This window comes from Protopterus annectens, chromosome 7.part0 (genome assembly GCF_019279795.1).
Source record: "Protopterus annectens isolate FY-2018-M chromosome 7.part0, PAN1.0, whole genome shotgun sequence".
NCBI classification, from domain to species: domain Eukaryota; kingdom Metazoa; phylum Chordata; order Ceratodontiformes; family Protopteridae; genus Protopterus; species Protopterus annectens.
This window is the reverse complement of record NC_056739.1, coordinates 1,122,334,217-1,122,358,676: the sequence shown is the minus strand read 5'-3', so window position 1 is coordinate 1,122,358,676 and position 24,460 is coordinate 1,122,334,217.

Sequence of the window (24,460 nt, the reverse complement as noted above, 5' to 3'; positions counted from 1 at the left end):
ATAAAGTGAACAGTAACCAGTGTGTATAGAGATAGCAATATGCAATGAAAACACAGAAAAGTACAGTAAGAACATGGCTTTAAGCAACAGATAAACACTGTCAGTACAATAGGTAAACACTAGCAGAATACCTCAATGGACCTCATCCACTCTGAAGTGGTAACCATTTCAAAAAGAGTAGCAAGCAGCAATCAGCTAGACAGTAAGTTGCAGAGTACAGCAGTGCATGGCCTTAATCAATGGGTAAAAATAATACAGTAGTCCAATGGGCATGTCTTCGTTGAAGGTTGAACGTCGAGCTGGCACCTCAGCGTTCATGAAAATCTATTGCAAATCATTAGCGGACCAGAGTTCCGCTGTGGCGACCCTTAACCGGGAAAAAGCCAAAAGACAACAACAGTCCAATAAGCTGGAGTGGTAGTAAAGTGCAGCAAAAGAGACCTTGGGCAGTAAGTTAGATACACTAAACCCTTCTTGTGAGACAAAGCTAAGAACAACAAACCATACACTAGTACTAAAGTACTACAAACTAGGACAATAAGTAGCAGAAGATAAACTCTGAACTGCTTGAAAAGCACAAAGAGAAGAGCAAACAATAGCAAACTAAATAAAACAATAGTGACTGTAAGCAGTAAATCTCTATCCTTAAGGAATACCTGGAAAAAAAAACACAAGCTGCAAACATGCTAGAAACACTCTTACCACTTTGTGACCCACCCCCCCAAATGACTCCAAATTCTTCCAGTTGCTTCCTTCTACTGTAAGTATGCTGAGTGCATAGTTGCCCTGCAGAATCTTGCAGTGAAAGTGTTACAAAAATCTCACTCCAAAAGAAGTTGCACAGCTGATTTTAAGTCACATTTCTAAAAGCAGTGAAAGGACAATACCTTCAGTTTTATTAACTGTGACCAGTACATAGTTGCCCTGAGGACAGCTGCTACAAAAGTATTTGGAAAGTCTCACTACCCAAAGAACTTCCAAGCAGATTGATCCATTCTAAAAAGTCTTCCACTAGATAAAGCTGAAACAACCATTAATAATTTGTTCCTTAAAACCCTAAACAGTCTTGCCCTATAAGGTAAAAAGAATAAAGGTAACCCAACCCCCTAGCTCTCTGTCCTAAATAAAACCATCATGCATACCAGAAAAAATGCTTGGAAAGAATGGCTTAACCTAAAGCCCCCTAAAATTTTCAGCGCTGTAGAGAATTTCATAACCAAGCTAAAAAACAAGTATACAAGGACAAAAAAACAATATTATAGACTTCTGCAACTTAATCACAAAAATGACCCGAACAATTGTGGCCCTTAGTACATTCTGTACTCAGGCAAGGCTGAAAAAAAAGATCCATGCACTTCACAAAACAGTTGTCCCATTGAGATAGCTACAAAATTTAATACCTACTTTAAAGAAGGCATAGCTGCTCTCACTAATAGCACACTACCTTTTCCTACCCAGTTCAGCAACATATCAAGTATTGTCTCCTCCAGCACCCTTATAATGAATAAAAATCACGAATCCAATGAATCTTTGTCATATATACTAACAAGTTTAACCTAAAACCAGTACCAACATCCAGTGTTAAAAAAAGTCTACTAAAACTTAAACCATATTCTAAGGCTGCAGATGACCTTCCACCAGAACACATTAAAATGGCTGCAGAAGACATGTCCTACCCAGTAAATAATCATAGTCAACAGATCTATGCAGGAATCTTAAGTTCCAACCACCTGGAAAAAATCATCTATCAGCCCACTCCATAAGGAGGGAACTCAACAGACATCTCTTCTTTCTAACATATTGCTGTCCTGTCTCCTCCCTCAAAAATCCTTGAAAAATATGTCCATTAGCAACTTCTTCACCACCTCCTCACAGAGCACCTCCTAACCAGTACTCAACATGGATTTTGCCCAGGACATATTACGAATACTGCAGTATTATCCTACATGGATAGTATAAACAAAGACTGGGATTCTGGCAAACTTATCTCTTCCGTATTTCTAGATCTCTCCAAAGCCTTCAATACCATTTTACATACTAAACTCCTAGAACAAATTATTCATTTTGACCTATCCCCTCCCTCTCTACAATGGTTTAAAAGCTACCTATCTGACAGGCAACAAAGAGTCAAATGGCTACATACATTCTCCCCTTACCTCTGTTATCATTGGTGTACCACAAAGCTCAGTTCTTGGCTACCTTCTCTTGAACATTCTCATTAATGACCTTCACACCTCTGCTAGGCAAGCATCACTTATACAATATCTTGATGATGTGACACTAATATGCTCATCAGACAAGTGTGCACATTTTCTTCAAATCACACAACAAGCCATCACCTCTTTTGAAAACTGGCTTCACAAATGTCAAATACTGCTTAATCCTAAAAAAATGCTCTTATTCCTCCCAAAAGCACAGGAGAAAGATAATTCCTCCTTTAAAATCTTCTCACTAAACAATACATATACAGAAGTGGTATCCCAAGCAAAACAATTGATAACCTTAACTTTCAGTTCCATGTGCTCCCCTAGCAACAACTTACATCCTTCTCTGTGTATTATATGGTACTGCTATCTTTACTAACCTGCAGACCACTGTTTAAGCTAAACTTGAACTATACTATAACAAAATGGATACATTTGGCGCCAGTAAACCATATTACATGCAACACTCCAAAGCCCTCAAAATCTTGAGCTATAACAATCTATCCCAGCACCTTGACTTTGTACAACTAGCTATGGCCCACAATATAATAGATAAAATAGAGTTTAATGCAGGGCAGTAAATGAGTTTATCTACTTAATACCCAAATAGACCCCTTCATCCAAATGACCAAGGCCAGATTAAGGTGGGTGCTATTGATGCTGCAGCATTAGGCCCATTCCTGAAATAGGCCCAGATGAAAACAGACAAGAATTTTCTGGAAGCTGAACAGTTTTCCTTTGCTATATTAACTTAACAATAATTTTTAGAATGAAATTTGGAGTCCGACTTTCGGATGCCTATACACAGCATTACTTATTATACAGTTACTATTATTCTTTATGCTGTGGCGTAACTATAACGTCGTTGTGTTTATTGTTAACCGAAGATTTCAAGTTAATGCTAAGAATTTTACGTTAAACAGTTTACTTTGTGATATCTTTCATACTGTTTAGTGCACGCTTTCTATGGCATCTCAACTCAGTGGATGGGATAAAGCAAAAAAGAAAAGGAAAGATGCAGCAGAACAAGAAAAGCTTTTGGCTAAAATTCCAAAAGTGAGATTATACTTCGGAGTACAAGCATCTTCGTCTCAATCATCTGCATTGGATGCGATTGCGAGTTCGAGTGCTCCTGAAGACCAGGCCAAGCAAGATGAACATATGGAGGCAAGAGAGAATAAAGAGTGGGAAAGTTCAGCAGAGACAGGAGGTGAAAGGAGACGCTATCGCTGAAGCACTAGCGCTGCCGATGCTGGAGGCTCTTACTAATGACTTTGGACAGTAGGGTGAAATCTACGCCAACACTCAAGAATATTGGGCCAAGAAAAGTCCAAAAGAATGCCAACACACTGAATCGAAGTTTGAAGAGAGTGCCAGATGATACCCAGGCAAGTTGTCCAATGTCAATGCACAAAGACCTTCTTCGTGCATACGCATCCGCTCAATGGTGAAAAATCCTGTAGACAATGGTTGTGTTACTCACCTTAGACAGGGAATGTATTCTGCTTTGCATGCAAGTTGTTCGGTGGCAGTGCTGTTCAAGCGACCAAGTTCATTCCTGGTGGTTTTGACAACTGGAGGGCAGGCGAATCCAGAATAAAAATGCATGAAAGCAGAGATGGTCATCGCGAGGCTATTTTGTCCGTTGCGAGCCGACAGAGGGAGGCCAGTTGTGTTGACTACCTAGCCGCCAAACAGGTCAAGGAAGAGCAGTGTTACTGGCGCCAGATACTGAAGCGGCTCATTGACGGTCTGAAATTCCTAGCTGAGTGTGGTCTTGCTCTAAAGGGCATGGATGAGATCGCGGATGAGATCATAGGTTCCGCTCATAATGGTAACTACTTTGGCATTATTGAGCTGTTGGCAGAGTATGATACTCTGCTGGCTAGCCATATTAGAAAGTATGCAAACCGCGGGAAAGGTCATGTTTCCGATTTGTCATCCACAATTTGCAAGGAACTGGTGAAGCTCATGGGACAAAAGGTGCAGAAGCCAAGGAGGTGAAGTTTTTCTCTGTCTTGATTGACTCAACACCTGACGTATCACGCCTCGATCAGCTAATGATTGTTATCCGGTATGTTCTGCCATCAGGCCCAGTTAAACGGTTCCTGACATTCATGCCTATGATGATGAGACACACAGCAGAGCAGGTGGCTAGCATACTTTTGAACTTTCTGAAGGAAAAAGGCTTGGATATTGCTAACTGCAGAGGCCAGTCATATGACAATGCGTCAAACATGTTAGGACGGTGCAATGGTGTCCAGGCAATTGTGAAGCGAGAATGTAAATATGCCGCTTTTATTCCATGCTGCAACCACAGCCTAAACCTGGTAGGAGATCAGGCTGTTGAAAGTTGCGGTGGCTGTACCAGGTTTTTCGATTTTGTCAATGGACTATATGTATTCCTGTCTGACTCAACATATCGCTGGCAGCGGCTAAAGAATCACTGCACGCTGATGCTCAAGGGTTTGCCTGGAACCCGATGGTGTGACTGTGCAGATGCTGTCAAAGCGCTGGTAGAAGGGTGGAAGAGCATTCAGGAAGTCCTGAATGAGCTTGCGGCAGACAAGGAGCAGAAGGCAGATATGAGAAATCAGGCTGAGGGATTTTCACGTAGGATGGACGAACTTGAGACAGCAGTTATGGCGACTGCCTGGAATGATATCCTTGGCCATCTCAACAGTGCAAGCATTAGCCTCCAAGATCCTACAGTCAGCCTGAATATGGCACCTGGCTTGATGGCATCACTGGTCGACACGGTTTAGTTTTCACAGGACAGATTTGACGTGTATGAGCAGATGGCAACCAGAAAGGTTCAGCACAGCGAATACAAGACTGAGCAGCGTCGAGGCCGTAAGCGAAAGAGAATGCCTGATGAAGGAGCTGCAAACAAAGCAGACCTCAGCCCAAGGGAAACATTCAAAACTCAGACATATCTGGTCATGATCGACAGTCTGTTAGCTGAACTGGAAAAGTGGATGAAGGCGTATGATGATATTTGTAAAACATTCAGATTTCTCTCAGAGCTAACATCATTGAGCAGATCGAGGACAAAGCTAAGAATCTTGTTTCTTCGTATCCAGATCAGATGACTTGGAAGACAAACTGGTGGCTGAGCTGATACAGTTTGCTGCATTTATGAGCACTCAGAAACCGGTGACTGTGAATGAATCAGCAGAACTTACCATGTACAAGCTTTTGTCATCATTGAATCTTTCTCAGACATTTCCAAATGTCGAGATTGGGTTGCGCATCCATCTGTGCATGATGGTGTCCAATGCCTCCAGCGAGCAGAGCTTCTCAAAGATGGGAATAGTCAAAGGAGAGCTGCAGTCCTCAATGGGGCAGGAAAGGCTAAGCATGCTGGCGCTTCTGAGCATTGAGCATGAGCTGCTGCGCAGCCTTGACTTCACTGACACGATCGAAGAATTTGCGCTTGCTAAGGCTTGAAAAACAGCAATATAAGTAAGCAGCACTAGCGCATTAGTAAGAGTGACAATATGACTAGGTAGGCTAGGTTAAGTTGATCTGGTTTAGCCTTTTCTGCATTAAGTGTACTTTTCAGACAATTGCTATTGAATGTTGATGTTACATAGCTTGATGTTAATCTCAAGTTGTTACGATAGTACATCGACAAGTTGTTATTATTATTCATGCTCAATAAATGCTGGCTGGTTACGTCGCAAGGAATTAAGGCTTCTTGGTCAGTCTGAGTGCGCATGTATGGTGAGTGTCTAATGCACATGGACCAATGCCAAGAAAAAATAGGCCCTTTTTGTACTGCAGCATTAGGCCCAATTTGGTCTTAATCCGGCCTTGCAAATGACAAACAAGTCCTCAACATCTATAAACCTCAAAAACCCACCAAACAGCCTCTCCGTTGCTCAGTTGCTAAACACTGAAATTCTTTTCCACAGGCCTTTTAGATTAGCAAACAATCATCCTTCCTTTAACTACCTTCTACTCCTGGCTGAAATGTACCATTCCTTATCATCACTATGATTCAGTGTCTTCATTCACTTCTCTTTGCTCAGCATCTCTTTCCTGTATATCTATAAACTTTAAGTAATACTTTACTACTGTTACTGCTTTACATAAGTTTCTCTGTCTTATACCTACTTATATCTACAGGATGCTGGAACAGGTTTTCTCTGACCTATAACCCTGAGCTGAATTAAGTAAGTAATTCAATGATGAATCAATGTCTGAATGTGAATTTAACTATATATACTTTGTACAGTGACCTTTCATTTCCTATCCCTAACTGCACAGATTTATCTTATACACATGAAAGTGAAACTTCTACTGTAGGCCATTAAGATAGTTCCCTTATTCCTTACATCATTTTGTAGACCTTCATGAAAGTCTCTGTTAGTGGTATTGACATTGTTCACAATTTAAATAAAACTAGAAGAACCGGTTGACATGACAGGATATAATTAAACACCAATTTATTCAAAATATTAAAATAATAAAATATAAGCACTTTTGAACCAAAACCAGGTGCTTTATCAGATCTAAAACCAAGCAGTTAAGACAACATTAAATACAAGAGTACACATCAAAATTACCAGGGCAAGCCATGTGAACTAAGAAGTGGTTTTAAAGGGACATGCTCATTCAGTCCCTTCCTTTTATCAGTCTGCAGTAACAAAATCCACTTATTCTCAAGAAAACCTGTTCTAGTTCTAACATCACCACCTCTGATTCCTACATTAAACAATTCCAAAACTATAAATTTAAAAGAGTGACTTTTACCTCCATCTAAAATATGTTTAGACAGTGGATTTTTTCTGTCACCTCTACTAATATAGTAAAAGTGTTCACGCATGTGATCTTTCAAAGTGTGATTGGTTTTACTAACGTAATAGCACACGCATAAATCACAAGTAGCTAGGCAGACTAAATCAAGACTCTTACAATCAGTGAAAAATTAAATTTAAAAATCCATTTAGTATGAGGATGTATGTACTTATCACATATCTTAATATATTTACAAAAGCTACAAGATCTACAGGGATGTGTTCCTGCTCTGTGTGATACACAGTTATTATTTTTACTAAACGATTTGTAATAAAGCATATTTTTTAAAGAACTGTTGCTTTTAAAACAAAATCTTGGGGCATCACAGAGAACATCCTTACACCTGGCATCAGAAATAAGTATATTTCAGTGTTTCCTAATGATATGACAAATAACTTGAACATTATTAGACTAGGTGATATTCATGCTAATTAGATTCTCACATGTATCTGTTCCCATCACATCACCTGTATAATCAGAAAAATATGGTTTTGCTAAATCACTTCTTTGAGATATACCCTCGTCTTGTACCCTTTCGATCTTATTTTCAGAATAGTGTCTAGAACAAAATTCACAACTTAAATCATCAAATGAAGAAAGCATATTACTGTCCTTGGCATTCAAGCTTGCATGCCTATAAAACTGCCCTTTAAGGACATTATGCTTAACATAATTCAGATGCATGCTCTAACAATGTAAAATATTATCCTTTTTACTTGATTTTTTTAAACAGCTGTGTGTCAATACCATTAGGAGTAACCCTGATACATACATCCAAGAAATCTATAGTTGTGGAAGAAAACTTAAAATTAAACTTAAAAAAACTAGTAGTCTGTTGAAGGTAGTTAATAAATTCATGTAATGTAAAAATGGACCCTGTCCATATAAAAAATACATCATCCACAAAACGTGCACATTAAGAAATAAACTGTAGGTAGAAATGACTTTTTTCAAGTACATCACTAAGCAAGCACCATGTTTGCATAACTATCCATGCACATGGTGCCCATTGCAACCCCCACCTTCTGCATATAGTATTTTTCATGAAAAACAAATGCATTATTACTAAGCACAATATCAAGTAATGAGCAAATCAAATAAACCTGGTTAGTAGTGCAATCAGAATGTTTAGATAAGAAGAGCCTGACAAAATATATCCCTATTTCGTTAGGTATTAACTACATCCATAGTGACAAATACATGGTCATCTTCGACGTTTCTGCTAGACCATACAAAAAGCTGCATAAGAAAGTGTTCGGTAACTCTCAATATCATATTGACCTTATCAATCACTAGACATAACCATTTCTCAGTATATATCGAAAGAGATTCTGTGACCCACTCCCTACCTGAAACAATAGACGTCATGGGTGGGTCTACCAGACATTTATGGATTTTGGGGAGACCATACAATATAGGAATTGTTGGAAACTGCACCAAAATATAATCAAACAACTCCTTCATGATAACACCTTCTATTAATAAATCATGAATACAAGTATGGACACTCTCAATGAGCTTCATAATATCACATTTCATACTTTCATAATAGGTCTTATCACCCTTCAGCATATCAAACTAGATTTTTAACAGTCTCCATAAGCACGATAGCACCACACTTGTCAGTTGGATGCACATAGATATGATTGTAAGATACAAGCTCAAAAATAGCCTTGAACTTTTATCAGTAAGGTTATAGAAGAGTTTATGATGTTTTTGTCCTAAAAGTTCACAAATATCATGTTCACAGAGTTTTAAAAAAGCCTCTGCCAATGGCAAATACATTGGGACAAATTGGCTCATTTTTTAAAACCTGTATGATAACATGCATTGTTGCCATAAAGCATTTTTAATGAAATATTACAAACAGAGTCTTTAATCAGTAAGAACATCATGTAAAAAAGAACTCCTCACTTGAATAAATGAGAGGCCCTTATTAAGTACCTGATGTTGTTCATTAGTGAGAATTAACATAGAGATGTTAACCAATAAATCCGTGGTATCTTGCTTTGCACCACCGGACCTAGTTCAAATTGCCTTGCTAATTGCATTCTGTTCTGTCCAAGTCTGTTTCTACTCTATGACTGCGCTCTTGCTTCTGGTCTGTTCATTTTCATGGGTTCTGGCAGTTGTGGGTGTGAAAAAGGAGAGGTTGAAGACAAATTATTTGCCTTTGATGAAGATTCATTCATACGAGAAATGGTACAGTTGTCACAATTTAAAGTTCTAAGGGATAATGCAACCTCTCCATCAGAAATAGGTGGAGCCAATTGAGAGAATGCATATTATCATTCAATAAATCATCTCTCACAGTAGTAGACACTGTAGTGGGAGTAACTTTCTTATTGTTCATATTTTTAATAATAGTATTCAACCCAGACAGTGCAGATACAACATTTTTAGGTCAGGAAAATACCCGGCCATCTCAAACGTAAACCAGGTCCCTCAACAACTTCTTACACTTAATCTCCTGTAAATGTTTTTCATGGGAACCTATATCCAAGAACTCGTCATTAATCTTTTGATGACACGCCTATTTTTGATGTAAAAGCACTTATCTTTTATTATTTTTCTATTTTGAATAATTGATATTTAATTTTATCCTGCCGTGTCAACTGGTTCTTCTGCTTTTATTTATTCTGTGTGTTGTTGAACTAGTTTTATCCTTTCTGCTTGGTTTGTAGCTACTTTGTTCACAATTTGATACATTACAGGCAAGGCCCATTACAATGCCACTTAAGCTGGCATTGACAATTATTAATCCCAGCACCAAGTCATGTGGCATCTGCCCATGTGACTGCTACCATCCCTTGCTTACTGTTCTATAAGGTGCTTGAAATGTCATTCTTTGCTTTCTGCCTTGCATCCAGGATAAAATATTTAAGTGACCTCCAGTATGGTGCAGTGTTAGTAGCCATTCTGAATCTTATATGGTCAAAATCCATTGTTGTTTGAGCTTCCACATTTGATAGAGACAAAACAATTAACATGGTACATTCTTGTAGTGATCTCTTAGGAGAAAACTGAAAGACACAGGTAACTGGAAACAGTGACCATATCAAACAACAAAGTCAAAATGTGTGATAATGGAAATCAGAAAGCAAGAGCCATTGTAGCTCATATGACATAATTATATGAGTGTTTTAAAGGATTTTAATTGTTGAAAATACTTTATTAGTTCTGAGACAGCTGGCCACTAAGATACAAAAGCACATGGAACCAGTTCTGAACTATTCTGGACTGAAGTTCCCTAGAAGAAGAAGAGAGAGCAGCCTTCATAAATAACTATTGACAACTGTTTGTTACAAAGAATAAACACATGTAGAAGCATGTATTTTGGTTCTAAAGAAAAAGTGGAGGGAAATGTCTAATTAAAACAGGCAATGGCTAATTGCGTATGAAATGAAGAGTGTCCCAGATGCAATTGCCCTCTGAGATAGATTATAAGCACAGTGTTTGAAAATAGTCATAAGACTACACATTAGTCCAGATTCATAAAAGTCCTCTTGTTCCATGCAGGACTTTGTGCACCACAGACTGGCATACAAAGCTCCTCCAGATTCCTAAACTCACTAGCAAAATGAAGAAAGATTGCACAAGACTCCATGAATGATGTTCCTCCATTGTGTATCTCCCACCTAGCCCCCCCCCCCACTAAAAAGCCTATTCCCATCTGTGCACCATCCTCTGTGGTAGTACCAGTGCAGTCCCCACTAGTCCCTGCAGCATGCTGTATGGGACAGCAATGGATGATGGCACAGTGGTGCAGCACTGGGAAGTACAGCGATCCCACTCCCCTACAAGTATGTTATTCTGTATACAGTGCTAAGCAGCAGGCCAGCACCAGGGGAAAAAAAGCTCTGTCACACAGAAGGAAATTCTTTACCAGCAGTTGATTCTCCTATGGTGTAAGCAAACCTGCTATCACACATTACTCAGCCCACCTCCACACTGTGATGCTAGCAAGTTTTCACCAATGGGTGTTCACACAGCTCTTGATACTCTAATTCCCATAATGTGGTAATGACCCCAGCACCACCCATATGCAGCATTTATGCCAGCAGCAGACATCAATACTGACTATCCTACAGGATGCCTTACCAATACGTACTGTAGCTAACTTGTAAGACATGCTGTACAGTATCAGCTGCCTTATTCAGAGGAGCTGTGTCATTTCTAAACACAGGAGTACCTGGGGTCTATATCAGTTTAGCAAAAACTTACTTTGTTGAATGCCTGTTCATTGACCCCTTTTCATCAAACTCCTTTTCATCGGACCATTAAATTAGTGAAACAGTTTCCCAGGGAAAGAAATTAAGTGGCCATTGTTACACATTTGCCCTTTTCCCCAATGTAGTGTGATCTTGGAGTTGGTATATATATATATATATATATATATATATATATATATATATATATATATATATATAATTGGGGGGGCTTTGCCCCCCCACGTTCGGAGGGTCTGGGGGACAAAGCCCCCAACATTATTTTGTTTAGAATGGTGTAATTTTTCTTATGATTACCCTAATGGCCAAGTAGATTTTTCCATAGGAAATTATTTCCCTGATTTAATGGTTCGATGAAAAGGGGTTTGATGAACAGGGGTCGATGAACAGGCATTCGACAAAGTAAGTTTTCTCTAAACTGATATAGACCTGGAGTACCTGGTATGCATTAGCATACCGTGTGCTTCTTTTAATAAATAAGCTGCTTCCAGCAACATCTGCAAGAGTTTTGTATGCCATTCTGTGGTGATTAAAGTTATATGTGATATTCAAAATACAGGGAAGGAGGCAGTTTGTCGCTGTGAACCACCACACTTCATGTCTACAAACAAAGTAGTTCCTGGTATCATACTATGCATAGGATGCAAGATTTATTTATTTGTTTTTGCTGACTGGGAAAAGTCCAACTGGGCAAAACCCGTTTTCAGCGGAGGCCCAGAGAGAAAAGCTCCACATTTAAATTACACATAATGTACATTTATAATTGCAGGGTAAAAACATCTCGGCATGAGCTTAATTACACAATTTTTAATATTTATACATCTGTGCGATATGTTCATGAATACCTGGCTTGTGTGTTGAGAAGAGCAACAGTAAAGCCCAACTGGATATGAATGAACAAATGTTCACCAGTTAACATGTATTCTGTCATTTCTGTTATGTTCTGTGAGTGACAGATAACGGTGGAGAAAGGTGGCCAATGTTACTCGCCAAGTGTATACCAACAGCATGGTCACCTCTTCACTCATGAGACATAACATCTTCCAGTTCATCTCCTTCAATGTGTATATTGCAATAACATAAGTCAGGGAAAGCAGTGTTGCCCTAGTATATGTCAGCCAGTTAAACTGTCATCATTGAGTTTACGTTTTAAGTTATAAGTTATGTGTTACAATCTGTATAATATTAAAGTAAGTTAATTTGTTACTGAAACCAAAACATCTTGTTTATTAATAGCTCACCTGCTGCCAGCAAATAAATTATCCTAGATATGATCAGCAGAAACACAGGCAACCTTCAGACACAGGACCCAACCCAGTTTGGCTTTCTCAAAGGAACTTCATGCCTACTAAACCTGGTGGACTGTTTTGAGAAGGCCACTAAGGCAATAGATGAGAGGAAAATGGTGCATACTGTCTACCTAGACCTGGCAAAGATGTTCAATACAATACCCCACTCAGGTATAATTGACAAACTTCCAAAAAGCGAAATCTCTCCACTCAACTGAATAACAGCAAAAAAAAGAGAACCAATGAGAGAAAGTACTGTCACTTCTTTATTACAATTCCTCGCACCAAATAAAATGTTATGAACGCCTTCAGTACAATTGCGTTTTCGTCCCAACAAGCATGGACTTCATCAGATAAAAACCATTTCATTTCCTTTGTCTTTTATACAACCTCTTAAACTAAAAACCAATAAAAACCTTTAATTTCTATTTAAATAAACAAATTAAGTTCCACCAAGTTCATTAATTATTAATGATAACACAATTCATTTTACAATTTTCGTTTAAAATCAACAACCTATTGAATCATTCATTCATTATGGTATCTTATAATTGTATATATTTATTTAAAAAAATGTTATAAAAATATGTAATATATATGCTTTAAAAAAATTTAAAACATTCATTTCGTTTCACAATGATGCATTCAAAACAGTGAAATAAAAATATCCCAAAATTTCATAACAACCGTGCCACCTTCTGTTTTTGTTTAATATTACACTTGTTGTATTTTTCCTTTTACATTCTAGTTGCTCTTAATTTTAGTAGGGGTAAAATGGATATATATTCGTTCAGACCAGGGGCTTTGTTTGCTTCTAAAGTTAACTGCCACCATAATTCTTTGTAACCTACTGTTTCCTCTCAGGGGCCTCCTCTAATATCACATTTAACTTGATCCAGGACAAAAAAACAAAATTTATATCCCTCACAAATCTTGGAGTGTCTAAACAATGCATTAGTCTCTTCCCCCTTTTTTATGTCATAAATGTGTTCATATATTCTTTTCTTGAGAGTTCTCTCTGTCTTGCCCACATAAAAGGAAAGACATCTTTCACAAATAGCAAAATATACAAGACCTCTGGAGTCACAATTAAAGTATCCCTTACTAGTTAACCAACATCCCCTGCTCTCCAAATAATTTTTTTCTTTATTCATTATAAATTCACATTGTCTGCATTTCCCACACCTAAATGTCCCTGTTTTTTCTCTACTGTCCCTTTCTCCTTTTCTATACAAATTATTCTTTGTCTCTAGTATTCCTTTTATACTGATAGAATTCTTAAAGACAACCTTAGGTATCCTTTGAGGGAACCCATCCAAATCTGTGAGGGAACCAAATTTATCCCATTCCTTTTGAAATATTGCCTTAATATTTTTATTTAATGCATTATATTCTAGTATAAGGGCTTGCTGAAAATCCTCCCCAGATTCTACCCTTTTCTCATTACTAATATTTGTTCCTTCTTTTTCTCCTAGGATGGGCCTAAATTTATCTACTCTCCCTCTTTCCACTTCCATTCTTAAGTTTCTAATGAACTCCCTAGGATATTCCCTTTCTAAAAACATTTTTTTCTAATAGGTCACATTCTTTTGTAAATTCGTCATTATTACTGGTCATTCTTGACCTTCTGACAAACTGTCCTTTCACTAAATTTCTTTTGCAATATATTGGATGGGCACTCTTAAAGTGTACAAAGGAGTTTACGTAAGTAGGTTTCCTGTAAACTCTAGTTTCCAATGTATTATTTGCTTTAAGAATTTCTATATCAAGATATTGGATGTTTTTTTCTGAATTCATAGATGTAAATTTAAGGAAATCAGTTGTTCCCCCTATATATTCAATAAATTCCTCCAATTTGTCATGGCTCCCAGTCCAAAAAAATATTATATCATCTAGGAACCTTTTGTATAACTTCCAATACCTCACAAAATTGGAGTTAAAAATATGCTTTTCTTCCCAATTTGTTAAAACTAGGTTTGCAAAAGTGGGTGCACAGGCCGCACCCATGGCAACTCCTTGTATTTGTTGAAAAAATTCGCCATTGTATACCAAAAAATTATTCTTTAGCACTAGATCCATTAAGCCTGTGCACGCCACTTTTTCCTCTAATGTCAAAACCTGGTCCCTAAATATTTCTTCTTCAAACATTTTTATATCTGCCATATAAGGAATAGAACCAAATAAATCTACTATGTCTATCGTTACAAATAGTAAATCTTTTGAATATAATTCTGGACCCAATTCCCTAAGCAAGTCCCAGGAATCTTTTAATATGGCTTGTTTGTTAACCCATATATGTTTTGTTTTTACATCTACAAACTTAGCTAAGGGGGTAGTTTTTGAACCATCTGCTGAGACTATTGGTCTTAATGGGGGGGGTCCATACTATCTTTGTGGATTTTAGGTATTCCGAATATGACAGGTATTTTAGGTTTTTGAACTTTTAAATATGAAAGCATTTTTGTCTCTATAACATTCTCATTCACCATCTCTTCCAAAATCATGTCTATTTTTCTATAAGCTAAATTAATCTCATTTCTGGAAAAAACTGTATATTTTATTTCATCCCTCAAAATTTCATTCATTTTTCCTTCATATAAATTGACATCCATAAATACCACACCCCCTCCCTTATCCGGTTTCATAACTCTAACATTTTGATTAAATTTCAATTCTTCTAACTTTTTATTTTCATCTACATCTAGATTCTTTTTATATCCAATTCTTCTTTCAGCCTTTCTAACTTCATTTTCCATGACACACTCAAAGTTCTTTAATTGTGTGTGAATGGGGGGGGTTGAAAGTGGATTTTTTTACCAATGTCTTTTGTTCACCTTTTATGGTATTTTTATTTTTATCTTCCTTATGATATAGTAATTCCATATTCATTTTCCTTAGAAAAAGTTTTATATCTAAAAGTGTTTTCACTGTATTACCCTTAACATATGGGATAAATTTGAAACCCTTCTCTAATAAACTGAAATGTTCCTTTTCCAGTTTAATACTACTAAAATTGTAAATAGTAAATCCATTCAATACATTTCTACTACCTAATTTCTGTATAGGGGGGCAGGGTATAATAGTTTGTTGGGCGGGGGTATGTTGTCTCAGTATCTCCCCCTTCCCCTTCTCCCCCCATTTGAAAATTTTCATTATACCTCTTTTGTGGACCTAAATCTCTTCCTTCCCTTTCTAAGGGGGGAAACTCCATTTTATATTAATTTTCAGTCCAACCTTCAAAGACCTGTTTCTGTCCAGGTTTGTAATTCTGTCTATCCATTTTCTTATAATTTTTGTAATTATTATTTCTATTAAATGTTGGTTTCGGGTAGCTAACATGATTTTTATAATCTTGTATATCTCTTCTTAATTTCTCCATCTTCCTATCCACCAAACTTTTACATTTTACATCAATGTCTTCCTTTAATTTAAAATATTTATATCTCTCTTCCCCTATTTCAAAGATTAAATCTTCTTTAATGAATGCATCAAGTTCATCAATCTGTTTCTGTATATTATCTAAATTCCTATTATTTTCCTTAATAATTAATCTAATAATATCTAAACCACATTTGTTAAATACATCAATCAATTCATTATGAAAAGTGGAACCAATTTGCACATTATTTGGATATTTCCATGTTCTCAAACCTTTCGGAACAATGCTCCGATTTATACATTCTTTTAAGTAAGCTTTCTCAATAACAATAGTTTTGTATTTATACATAAGCTTAGAAATATTGTCCAGTTTTTTACTATACGAATCTGAGTTCTTAGCCCCTTGAGGGGCATCACAATTAATTTAAAAAAAATATTGTTCTTTTAACCAGTCATTCATCTCCTTATGTTTGAACATATTGACAGTACCTGGATTTAAACGTCCATTGTTCTGTTTACCACCTTCGTTTAAATCCACAATTTCGTCTGGACTAGCATCGCAAAAAATCCCTGGGGTTACTGCGGGGTTGAAACTGTAACCATTCGGTTCTTCTAGGTTGCCGGTCGCATATTCAGCGCCAATGAGCTCCCTTTTCCGCTTGTGCTTTTGTAAACTATTCCCCTTATCGCCGTTTCCAATTGTAGAATGTGCTTTCGTATCCTTATTTGCCATAGTTTGACATAATGGCGTCAATAAGTTCAGTTAATTGACCTATAAGCTTTCTAGACTGGCCACAATCCTCACTTCCAGTACTTCTTGCCAGTGCCTCCCTCTCCATAGCGTCGCCAACGTCGACCAAATAAATCCAAAAAGTGAAATCTCTCCACTCAACTGAATAACAGCAAAAAAAAGAGAACCAAGGAGAGAAAGTACTGTCACTTCTTTATTACAATTCCTCACACCAAATAAAACTTTATGAACGCCTTCAGTACAATTGCGTTTTCATCCCAACAAGCATGGACTTCATCATTGTCTTTTATACAACCTCTTAAACTAAAAACCAATAAAAACCTTTCATTTCTATTTAAATAAACAAATCAAGTTCCAGCAAGTTCATTAATTATTAATGATAACACAATTCATTCTACAATTTTCGTTTAAAATCAACAACCTATTGAATCATACATTCATTATGGTATCTTATAATTGTATATATTTATTTAAAAAAAGTTATAAAAATATGTAATATATATGCTTTAAAAAAATTTTAAAAATTAATTTAATTTCACAATGATGCATTCAAAACAGTGAAATAAAAGTATCCCAAAATTTCATAGCAACAGTGCCACCTTCTGTTTTTGTTTAATATTACACTTGTATTTTTCCTTTTACATTCTAGCTGCTCTTAATTTTAGTAGGGGTAAAATGGATATATATTCGTTCAGACCAGGGGCTTTGTTTGCTTCTAAAGTTAACTGCCACAATAATTCTTTGTAACCTACTGTTTCCTCCCAGGGGCTTCCTCTAATATCACATTTAACTTGATCCAGGACAAAAAAACAAAATTTATATCCCTCACAAATCTTGGAGTGTCTAAACAATGCATTAGTCTCTTTCCCCTTTTTTATGTCATAAATGTGTTCATATATTCTTTTCTTGAGAGTTCTCTCTGTCTTGCCCACATAAAAGGAAAGACATCTTTCACAAATATTAAATTTTATACTGATGGAATTCTTAAAGACATCCTTAGGTATCCTTTGAGGGAGCCCATCCAAATCTGTGAGGGAGCCAAATTTATCCCATTCCTTTTGAAATATTGCCTTAATATTTTTATTTAATGCATTATATTCTAGTAAAAGGGCTTGCTGAAAATCCTCCCCAGATTCTACCCTTTTCTCATTACTAATATTTGTTCCTTCTTTTTCTTCTAGGATGGGCCTAAATTTATCTACTCTCCCTCTTTCCACTTCCATTCTTAAGTTTCTAATGAACTCCCTAGGATATTCCCTTTCTAAAAACATTTTTTTCTACTAGGTCACATTCTTTTGTAAATTCGTCATTATTACTGGTCATTCTTGACCTTCTGACAAACTGTCCTTTCACTAAATTTCTTTTGCAATATATTGGATAGGCACTATTAAAGTGTAGAAAGGAGTTTACATAAGTAGGTTTCCTGTAAACTCTAGTTTCCAAGGTATTATTTGCTTTAAGCATCTCTATATCAAGATATTGGATGTTTTTTTTCTGAATTCATAGATGTAAATCTAAGGAAATCAGTTGTTCCCCCTATGTATTCAATAAATTCCTCCAATTTGTCATGGCTCCCAGTCCAAAAAATTATTATATCATCTAGGAACCTTTTGTATAACTTCTAATACCTCACATAATTGGAGTTAAAAATATGCTTTTCTTCCCAATTTGCTAAAACTAGGTTTGCAAAAGTGGGTGCACAGGCCGCACCCATGGCAACTCCTTGTATTTGTTGAAAAAATTCGCCATTGTATACCAAAAAATTATTCTTTAGCACTAGATCCATTAAGCCTGTGCATACCACTTTTTCCTCTAATGTCAAAACCTGGTCCCTAAATATTTCTTCTTCAAACATTTTTATACCTGCCATATAAGGAATAGAACCAAATAAATCTACTATGTCTATCATTACAAATAGTAAATCTTCTGAATATAATTCTGGACCCAATTCCCTAAGCAAGTCCCAGGAATCTTTTAATATGGCTTGTTTGTTAACCCATATATGTTTTGTTTTTACATCTACAAACTTAGCTAAGGGGGTAGTTTTTGAACCATCTGCTGAGACTATTGGTCTTAATGGGGGGTCAATACTATCTTTGTGGATTTTCGGTATTCCGAATATGACAGGTATTTTAGGTTTTTGAACTTTTAAATATGAAAGAATTTTTGTCTCTATAACATTCTCATTCACAATCTCTTCCAAAATCATGTCTATTTTTCTATAAGCTAAATTAATCTCATTTCTGGAAACAACTGTATATTTTATTTCATCCCTCAAAATTTCATTCATTTTTCCTTCATATAAAATGACATCCATAAATACCACACCCCCTCCCTTATCCGGTTTCATAACTCTAACATTTTGATTGAATTTCAATTCTTCTAACTTTGTTGTTGATTTTAAATGAAAATTGTAAAATTAATTGTGTTATCATTAATAATTAATGAACTTGATGGAACTTGATTTGTTTATTTAAATAGAAATGAAAGGTTTTTATTGGTTTTTAGTTTAAGAGGTTGTATAAAAGACAAAGGAAATAAAATGTTTTTTATCTGATGAAGTCCATGCTTGTTGGGATGAAAACGCAATTGTACTGAAGGCGTTCATAACGTTTTATTTGGTGTGAGGAATTGTAATAAAGAAGTGACAGTACTTTCTCTCCTTTGTTCTCTTTTTTTGCTATAATTGACAAACTTACTGAACTGGGCATAAATCCCTACATAACTTGCTGGATTGCCAACTGGCTCACAGAACCTATGAAGCTAGTATTGGTGAGACCACGAGCCCTAAGAAACTGGTAACCAGTGGGGTGTCTAAGGGCTTCCTGCTGGGATCACTCCTATTTGGCATCTATTTCTCAGAGGTGAAGGCTAATATCAAGGGCTTCTGGCTGACCGCGTTTACAGATGACTGCAAATTGGGAGCTATCATAGATCCCCCACATGACACAAACATTTTTCAAGAGGATCTAAGACAGACAAATGGCTGGTGCCAAAGTCATGGATTAAAACTCAATGCTAAGAAATACATTATAGTGCTTTTGGGAAAATGGCCACCCAGGCCAATTACAACATCGAGAATATATCAATAAGAGTTGACCTGATAGGGATCTTGGAACGTACATAGACAGTAATCCGCCACTTGACCAATATAGGACCAAGGTAATAAGAACATCATTCTAAGTTACCCAACTTATAAGTAAGGTCATGGCATCCAGGTCCAAGGAAGTCATAGTGCCATTTTATTCATCCCTTATCAGGCCCATCATTGAGTAAAATGTCCCATTCAGCATGCATCTGATCAGAGATATTCAACAGTTGGAATGCCCGCAAATGTTCCTTACCAGGAGAATCCAGGGTATAAACTCATTGTCCTACACAGATCACCTTAAAACCCTATTTCTATACTCTGTCTCTTACAGGTTACTGAGAGGCAATCTATGCCTGGCATACAAGGCATCCTCAGATCCAGCTCTGATGGACCTTGTGCACATCTGCAAAACAAACAGCATCAGAACCACTAGATCCAAGGATTTAAATTTTGCTTCCAATATAAACAAGACATGTTGGTGAGACAGATATGTGTCTCAGAGGATCCCTATGTCCTGGAACAGGCTTCCAATTCATGTGAAGCAGAGTCCATCCGTATTTAAGAGTAACCTTGACCAGTGGTTGGGAAATTGGAACTTCAGTGGGGTATGGCTCACATGTCTCTGATAGACAGAGGCAGACAGTAACTATGGCCAAAATAATATATAACCCTTACATAACCTTTAGAAACTTTCTAACTTACATTCCCCTTCTAATAAATACCCATGATACATAGGGACACAACTGGGTCAGGTTGTGCAACTAGGCTTATAAATGCACTGGTGGTCATTAACCTAATATTTACCTAGGAACCTATGAAATTCAATAAAATTGAGGTTTAATGTTGTCTGCCATTTGATTCCTGTTGCCAGGTATAACAATTGTGATTGTGAATTAGGATATGTCTGTACATAAAAAGTACTTTCAAATGTTCTCAAACATGTTATGATTTTCATTGAGTAATAACTGATAATAAAAATGGTTCTTGGAACTCCCCTTAAAAATGTGATAAATTACTCTTTTGTGGGAAACACTCAGATACTTCTGTTCAAGTTGTTAATTAACTTCTCGTATTCATAGATATGCCATGTCTGTCTGCAAAAGTCTAAAGTGAACCCTCAGCATTCTTCATGGAAAAATAAACCTGAAAATATCTGTGGGAAGCAGTATGACAAAAAATATATTTTTTGTATAATTTAAATTAGTTGATTGCATTTATCTATGTGTCCCTTTTCAGCGATCAATATTTTAGTGAAAACGTACTACGGCATACTGATGTCTGAGAGAATATGTTGGGTGTTGTTCTCTAATATGAAACAAGTCTGTATCACTATCTTATACTAAATACAGATTTACATTCTCTTGAAGTTTCTGTAATTATGAGATGTTTTCTATTTTAGATTTTGCAAGTGCTTGATAGCCTTGTGAATAATAATCTAACAGCATTTCGACAACGATATATAGTCCAGAAGATAATGAAAGACAAAAGGCTAACACTGAATGAGATTATGCAGTAAGTATCACTCAGTAAAGTAATGCGTTACTTAAATACAAGCACCAGGTACAAAATATTTGTTATGCTTTAATGAAATCTTCCTGCAGAGCTGTCTTTAGCAGCATCAGTTTTCCATCAGTCAAACTAGAAAGTTAGTAGAATTACTGTGGGGACAAACTACAGGTGGAATATGCACTCTAAAACAGAATTTGTTATACAACTAGCTACATAATATCTACATTTTTAAACTTTTAAAAGGTGAAGACATGAGCAGAATTACACAAAGCAAGCAAGCTACATGATCCAGAAAGGAAATAAACACTAAATCCGTAGCATTCATATTTTTTATTTTTAAGCAGAAGACGTGATAACTCAAACGTTATGAACAACCTTAATACTGATCACAAATATACTATATGATGTATGCTGTAAGTAGAATGTGCTTTAATGTAGAATGCTAACACTGGCGATTTCAAAGTGTGATACACAATAAAAAATGCAGTTAAACAGAAAGTATGCTACGTTTGCTATCAATCAGCTTGAACCTTGTTCTTAAAACTTAAAACACAAATACAAATACTAATGTGATGTAGGATACCAGTGAGAGGTGCTTTGAAAGGGAAGGGGTTTAGGGGCTAACAATATTGATAGCTGATAATTAATTAATGGACATGCTGCACCTCAGAAAATCCAAATTCCATCGAGCTACACGCTCGAGAGACTTGAACCTCAGCACTGAAATAAATAGGACATGCTGGAGGGACAGATTCATAACCCAGAGGCTCCCTTCACTCTGGAATAAAATCCCAGTCCAGGTTAGGCAGAGTCCCTCATTGACTCTCTTCAAGAGGAATCTTGATGAGTGGATGGGAGATCATAGGTTTACCCCGGGTATCACTTCTGTGTCACTGTTAGACAGAGGCACAGTATACTAACCTCGAAAAAGGGCATAGCAAAATTAATTTAAAATGGGTGGCGAAAGCCAAACACATTCTGGCTAGGCTTATAAATGCCCTAGGGCAGATAGCCTGGTATGAACCTATGAACCTATAAGGCTTACATGTTACACAGTCCATGTCAGCATGTTATTTGATCCCTGTTTTCTAGTTTTGCACAACCTAGTAAAATTCTAAGATGGAACAAAAATGGCAAAATTCCTTGCGCAGATGCATAGGGGGCCCAATCAGAATAACCTTGACAAAGCACACAAATGTGTGTGCAAAGTAATTCACAACCAACTCATTATCAGTACTTCATGCAAAGTACATTGATTACACACAGTTTAGTACCCACATTTAATAAGGAACTTCTGATTATGCTAAGTAAAGGAATGGAACTGGGTTTCCAAGGGAAGGAAGATGTTTAAAAAAATTCTAGGTTCACCACCCTTTGTAGTCTGCTTTTTTATGCTGTTCCAATATTCATAAAGGTAGTATCCATGTGGAAGGCTCATAGTTTCAAATGCTGGCTGATACCAACATATTGTATGCCTGCTAATTATTTCCATCATAGCTAAATAAATGAGAAAATCCATCTTATTGCATGACACTGAGGAAGTTATACACAAAATTATTAAAATGTAGGGAAAATTAGTTATTTGTGGGTACAGTGGATGTGTACAGTTTATATTCCTTAATTAAGGGAGTTAAAGTATTGGCTTCACTTATGGGAGAAGGATCTCAAGATTATTTATGCAGGCTCACCTACATTTTTGCTTAACCCAACACATGTTCAGATTTAGTTGTACATAATTATCAGAAGAGGGACACAACAGTAGGGCATCATTTGCCCCTCACGTCAAGATTTTCTTGACAGTTTTTGAGGAGGAATACATGTATCGATCCTTATATACAAACAGTATGTTATTCTATATGTACAATATACTATTAAATTGAAGGGTAATGAAAAAGTGGTTTTTTTTTAAGTTTAAGGAACATTTAAATACAGATGCCAATGTAATTTTGTTTACAGATGATGTAATGAAAAAAAACAGGTAAATTAGTTGGTTAAAAGAAGCTTATGGTAATTTTATTAAAAGAGTATTACACAGCAAGAAAACTTAAGTAAATACTTTTTACATGTAAAACACTTTCATCCACCCTATCTGACTGAAGTCCTTCCATATGGTGAATTGCTTAGAGCTAGCAGAAATACAATAACTGATTGTGAGTTTGAATAAATTCAAAGACAGGAACTATTGAGATTAAAATAAAGAGGTTATGAACAAGATTTACTGAACCAGAATACTGAGAAAATGTGGCATTTTAGAAGTGCTAATTTCAACACTCAAAATCTTTGCCTTTATTAGAAAGAAACAGTATGTCATGTATGGTTCCTGTTTATTAGTTTATACTGGTTTTACTAAAAAAAATTATAAGAAGTAATTTGGAAACATTGGCACATTTTAATGTCAGATCAGACTATATCTAAACATTTACCCACATGCCTGTTTTATTATTATTATTATTATTATTATTATTATTATTATTATTATTATTATTATTATTATTATTATTATTATTATTATTATTATTATTATTATTATTGCGGCCACGGTGGTACAGTGGTTAGCATTGTTGCCTCACAGCAAGAGGTTCTCCGGTTCGATCCTCGGCTGGGGTGCCTTCTGTGTGGAGTCTGCATGTCCTCCTTATGGCCATGTGGGTTTCCTCCGGGTGCTCTGGTTTCCTCCCACATTCCAAAGACATGCTGTAGGTGGATTGGACATGCCAAATTGGCCCTAGGTGTGAGTGTGTGCATGTGTGTGCCTTCAGTGGAAGGATGGGCGCCGGGCTGGCAACTCGACACCTTAAAACTCCACTGCCAATCACGAGCGGACAGGTGATCCGCTGTGGCGACCGAAAGAAGAATTATTATTATTATCATTATCATTACAAGAATTTATTAAATTTAGGTAAGATGCTTTCTTTTAAAGTATGTCTATCAAGATTATTTGCTAAACTTAAAAGGGCATTTCCATGTACTAAGGGTAATGTTTGTAGGTTGTTTCAAACAGACATGCTGTATAAATAGGAAAGTTAATATGAAATAGTAACAGCTCTTTTGTTCTTTATGCCATGTTTTGTTCTTGTCCAACTCCTAAATTGTATACAAGACTAACCGCAAAAAAGGTTACATTATGAAAACAAAAACATATGAAAGATGGTAGAAAAATGAACATGATCAGTTCTTTAGCTTTGCAAGCTACAAACTGCCATGAA